Source organism: Sceloporus undulatus, chromosome 1 (genome assembly GCF_019175285.1).
Source record: "Sceloporus undulatus isolate JIND9_A2432 ecotype Alabama chromosome 1, SceUnd_v1.1, whole genome shotgun sequence".
Classification (NCBI taxonomy): Eukaryota; Metazoa; Chordata; class Lepidosauria; order Squamata; family Phrynosomatidae; genus Sceloporus; species Sceloporus undulatus.
In genome coordinates this window covers 7,833,206-7,838,791 of record NC_056522.1, presented here as the reverse complement: position 1 = coordinate 7,838,791, position 5,586 = coordinate 7,833,206, and the positions used below count along the sequence as shown (strand labels likewise).

General features: G+C 40.7%; 1 long non-coding RNA gene across 1 annotated transcript; it reads left to right on the top strand.

The window, feature by feature from the left end:
• The first annotated feature begins 564 nt into the window (after positions 1–564).
• On the top strand, positions 565–4,454 carry LOC121932458. Its single transcript, XR_006104359.1, has 3 exons — positions 565–600; positions 2,701–2,776; positions 4,257–4,454. It is a non-coding gene; the product is annotated as an uncharacterized LOC121932458 (long non-coding RNA).
• The last annotated feature ends 1,132 nt before the right edge of the window (positions 4,455–5,586 follow it).

Sequence of the window (5,586 nt, the reverse complement as noted above, 5' to 3'; positions counted from 1 at the left end):
TAAAAAAAAACTTTGGAAGAGCCCTAGTGTAGAGTCAAGGAATCACTACAATGTATGTACAGTATGTGTATGCCCCTTCAAGTCATTTATGGTGACCCCATTAATTGCTTAGGGTTTTCTTAGACAAGGAATATTTAGAGGTGGTTTTGCCAATTTCATCTTCTGAAATATAGCCTACAGCCTTTGGGATTCATTGCCAGTCTCCCACCAAGTATTAACCAGGACTGAGCCTGCTTAGCTTCCAAGATCAGACCAAATCAGATGCCCTTTAGGGTTTTTAGATGATTTCCATGTCAAGTGGGAAATGGATCCTCTCTGGGTTTCATAATTTGAATTTTAAAAGAGCTATCCTCAAAACAAGCTTAGAATTTCAGGTCAGTCTTTAAAGTTCGAACTAAAACCCAGAGCAGGTTTAGCACCCCCTTGACATGAAAGCCACCACTGGGCTCATCCAATAAAAAGTTCTCCCTTAAGCTTGCCCTATCTAGAACATGGGATCTCTTGACCTTCCTATTATGACCTAGTGGTGGAACTCAGAACTGAGAAGAGACCTACAGGCCATGAGGAAACATCAAATCCTCCCTACAAGCATTGACGCTAGTAAGTCCTGTAAAAGATTAGCTTCTCTCAATTCTTCCTCGATACCATTGATTTCTGCCGTTCTTCCTTGCTGCCCCTTATGTTTAAACTCCATCCCCAAATGTCTACATGACCCCTCTACTTTCTTTCTCCACCCCATCAAATTGCTTATTGCTATGAAACTTTCAGCTTTGACTCTCCAGACTTCAGCTCCAGACAAAATGGTAGTTACGTTCTTGTAACTTTAACTTTTTAATTTTTATATGTTCTCTGCAATTTAGGGGTCCCTTTCTGGGAGAAAGGCAGCATATAAATTAAAATAATAAATAATAAGTAAATAAAATATATTTCTTCACAGGCACCTTCCTCCATTTTCTTTGCTTCTCTCCCTCACTCCCATTCCTACATTCCCTGTATTATCTCTCGCTTTTTCAAATTTTCAAATGGAATCTCCTAGTGAGCAAAGGCTTGCATTCTTAGTTTTATGTTACTCTAAAGCAGGTGTCCTGCCATCGTTGTGGACATCAGCTCCCATGATTCTTGGCCAAAGGCTTCCATAGTTTCCATAGGCAAGGAATACTCAAAAGTGAATTCAAACAACCCACTGAAGATGGTGGGAGTTGAAGTGCTCAGTACCTGGAACCTACTCACCCTCCAAAGCTACCTGTGTATTAATGGTACTATATTCAAAATCATAATTACAACTTAATTTTCTCAGATACTTCTATTTCCCAACTTAGGACTGCCAGCTGCACTCAGAATAAAAACTGACTTCAGTAATATACTCCCTCCTTGTGTTACCTAAATAAAAAAGTAAAAAGTAAAAGACTAACTATTCACGCCATTCCTAGCTCCACTGTGGTGTTTAAGTCTGACCACACACTCTCAAATAATAATAAATTATTATTTATTGGGTTTCATGGCTGAGCAGGGAATTGAGCCCTGGTCTCCATAGTCCAGCAATCAAACCACTAAACATCACTGGCCACCGGTTACCCAGATCAAAAACTTTTACTTTATATATGTCAAAAGCTGGAACATACAATTCCCTGCCTGTTGGAAAATGCCCTTTTTCCTGCTAAATGCAGACAAGCTATTGCTTCAACCCTTCTTTTCTGCTTTGCTTTAGTTTCCCATGCAACACTCTTCCTTGTTTCCATTAAATTGGCAAGAAAGGAAATCCAAATCATGTGCTCATTTCTGAAAAAGCTCCACTCTGCAAGGCTCATTTTCTCTAGGATTACTTAATATTTTGCCATTGTTGTTACTTGCCATCAGGTTGACTTCAACCTATGGCAGTCCTGTGAATGAGATACCTCCAAGTCCTCCTATTGTGAACAGCCCTGGTCAGGTCTTGCAGACTCAGAGTCGTGCCTTCCTGGAAAATAAGTCTGTCCATCTGTAATGCAGTCTTCCTGTGTTCTTGCTGCTTCTACCTTACCAAGCATTATTGTCTTTTCTAGTAAGTCTTGTCTTCTCACAATATGTCCAAAGTATAACAGTCTCAGTAAAGTCATCTTGTTTTCTAGGAACAGTTTAGGCTTGATTTGCTCTAAGACTCATTTATTTGTCCTTTAGCAGTCCATGGTGTCAATAGCAGCACTCTTCACCAGCACCACATTTCAAGTGATTTGATTTTTTCCCCTATGGCATGGACAATTCTAACTTTAGCATTCAGTGATATATTTTTACTCTTCAGGATCTTGTTTAGTTCTTCCATAACTGCCCTTAGTATTTTCTGTGTGTGCATATTGTGTGCCTCCAAGTAATTTCCAACTAATGGCAAACCTAATGCGAACCTTATGGGATTTTCTTGGCAAGATTTGTTCAGAGGAGGTTTGTCTTCGCCTTCTACTGAGGCTGAGAGAATGTGATTTGCCCAGTGTCATCCAATGGGTTTTATAGTTGAGCATGAATCAAAACCTGGGCCCCAGAGTTGTAGTCCAATACTCAAACCACTACCCCATACTGGCTCTCTCCCTTAGTATTAGTAGTGTTAAATAAACAATGCTGCAAATAGAAAATTCATTAGAAAAAAATAGAGAAAAGGGCCTTTATGGCTCCGGATCAACTCCAGAATTTCACACTGTGTGAATTATACTCTGATGTCTTGCCTTTTAGGTTACCATACTAAGAGCCATGAAGATATTTTGCCTTCTCTGTGCCAGTCTCTTCTTGGCCTTCCTGCCCAGTTCAGGTAAAGAAAACACCCACCAACTAACAAATGAATGATATAAATTTGCTCACCATCTCTAATTTGGCCCATGGAAGTTCCTCATGGGACCCTTGGAGGTCTTTAAGCAGAGGCTAAATGGCCATCTGTTGGGGATGCTTTGATTTGGATTTCCTGCATGGCAGGGGGTTGGACTGGATGGCCCTTGTGGTCTCTTGCAACTCTATGATTCTATGACCCATCCTCCATGGGACCCACCACTTCATGAGAGCCCAGCCCCTGGAAAGCCCAGCATTTTCAAAGAGCAACCAGCTGTGGGAGATGGGTGGCAGGCGAAAGATGGTGTTTTGCAGTGCAGAAAACAGATCATGCAACCATGGTTCACCAAAATGCTATTATGGGGGGTAGTGCGATAAGACATTATGCTAAACCAATATGCTTCCATTCTTAAACTTGTGTGATTGTCATGGGACAGCAGGCTGGTGTGATAAAGTAGCAAGCCACAGAGTCCACTTGGGCCTTCAGTGACAGAAATGAATACAAGAGTCTTTCCAAGCTATGCATCTGCTTCCTCATGAGGAGTGAAACACCATCCAGGGCAGGCACCTTCTTTAGTTCCTGGATTCAAGATCCACCAACTGATGCCTCTGTCCATGAGTGTGCTTTCTGAGAGGCACCCTCTACTCATGTCTCTTCCTTCTCCTCATCCCTGCAGGAGGTCCCAGAACAGGGTGCTTTATCAGCATGTTGCAAAGAGTAAAAAAATAAATTTGTTCCGCAGACTCTTCCAACATAGATGGGGCTATGGAACAAATATGGGTGGTCTCTACTAGTTGTCTGGGTTACAGGCACGAAGCCACGCCACATGTCCTCCAACATTTCATAGATGAAAAGCTGGCAGCATGTGGCCAAGCAACATCAGAGTGTGGATAAGGTGGCAAAAGGTATGAATGGGGGAAAACAGACAAACTAGGGCTGCACTGTAGAATGAATGCGGTGCTTTAACTGCCATGGGTAAATGCTATAAAATTCTCAGATATGTAGTTTTGTGAGCTATTTAGCTTTCTCTATCAGAGAGTTCTGATGCCACAATAAAATACAAATCCCAGGGTACCATAAGACAGGCTGCTACAGTTTGCTTCTGCCTGAATCTACAGGGAAGGGCAAGAGTTCTACCCATCCTCTTCTCTTCCCATTGCTGAGTCAAATGAGTACAAGTTACATTCACACTTTCAACTCAGTCTACAACAATGGAACTAAGCTGAGGACAAAGGGAGAAGTGGGAGTTGGTGAGAGAAATGGGGACACTTTAGAAGCAGCTGAAAAAGTGGGATGACAGAGGATTGATTGGAATTGTCCCTATTGCAACTATTGAAGGATATCATTGCCTGATGTCATTCAGATAGGAACTGAATCCTTTCCATTGTCTACAGTCTTAAGTCAACACACAAAAAGGGGCAACCCATTAGGACAGCTCAAACATTGTCTTTTCCTTTCCTTACAGGCAAAGGGGATTTTGTCACTCTGGGTTGCGTATTCCGAGGAGGGACCTGTGAAAATGATGCTTGCAAGGCTAATGAAGTGCAGATTGGGACCTGTTCCAAAACCCAAAAACTGTGCTGTAAGAAACCAAAATAAAGAGCTGTGTTGGACTGCAGGGAAAATGCAGCTGAAAAAGTAAAAATCAGGAACTGAACGTATGGAAACCGCAAAAGGACTCACTGATCTATGTATCTCACCCAAGAGAAGAAAGCCTGACATGGTCATTATCTTCATATTTCTGGATGTTTGAGGGTTGCTACAATGGATTTGTAAATGTCTCTGCACTGCACAGTTACCGTTGTTGGGTGTCATTTTATTGTCATGGCTCCATCCTAAGGAATCCAGAGTTTTGTAGTTTGATGAAGTCTTAAATATCCTCCCAGGGAGAGCACTAACCCACTCTCTTGAACTACAATTCCCAAAGCAAATCCCAGGATTTCTTAGGTTAAAGCCATGGTAATTAAAGTGCTTTCAGACTATTACAACATTTTGCTACATATTTTCTTAGATCTGTCTCTTTAGGAGGGTATGGATGTGCCCGTTATAAAGGGTCAGGCCTTGGAACAATCACATCTTTCCATTTGTGGACCTTCACTGACTATGTCTACTTCTAGTGGGAAGTGACAACAGCTGTGACCTATCCCTATGGACTCTCACTGTAGCATCCACAGTTTATAGCTATAAATTTGGGGTTGCTCAATATGAGGTTGAAAAATCTTAATAAAGATAAGTCCTTGAAGTGAATACAAGATGTTCTTTAGTCACTGATGATGGTGATTCTGGTCTGTTTTGGATATTACTGGGAACAAGAAAGATTTGCTTGTTTGCTTTGAATGTGTACATGCTATAGACTCTGGAGTGGTTTATAATAAAATAAGCAGCAATAAAGTACATCATAATTAACAAAAAGAATTTCAAGTTTCACAGTCCTATTTTTTAAAATAATATTTATGTTCTCCCTTTCTTTCATAAGAAAGAATTCTGAAATTTCTCTGAGCAAACATTATTAAGAGCAACAACAATGAGTGGCTTCTAGGTTATTGGGGCAATGAATCTGCTCTGGGTTTTCACCTCAGCCTTAAAGGAACTATCAAAGGAACTGAAAGCTGTTTTGGACAATTAATTGTTTAGGGAGATGGATATGTTTAGCTTGAAGAATAGCAAATAGATAAGTGACATGATACCTATCTTTAAGTATCTGAAGGAACATTATATAGAAAATGGAAAAAAAAAAGCTTGTTTGTGCTGCTGCAGAAAACAAGACATGAACCAGTAAATTTAAATCACAAGAA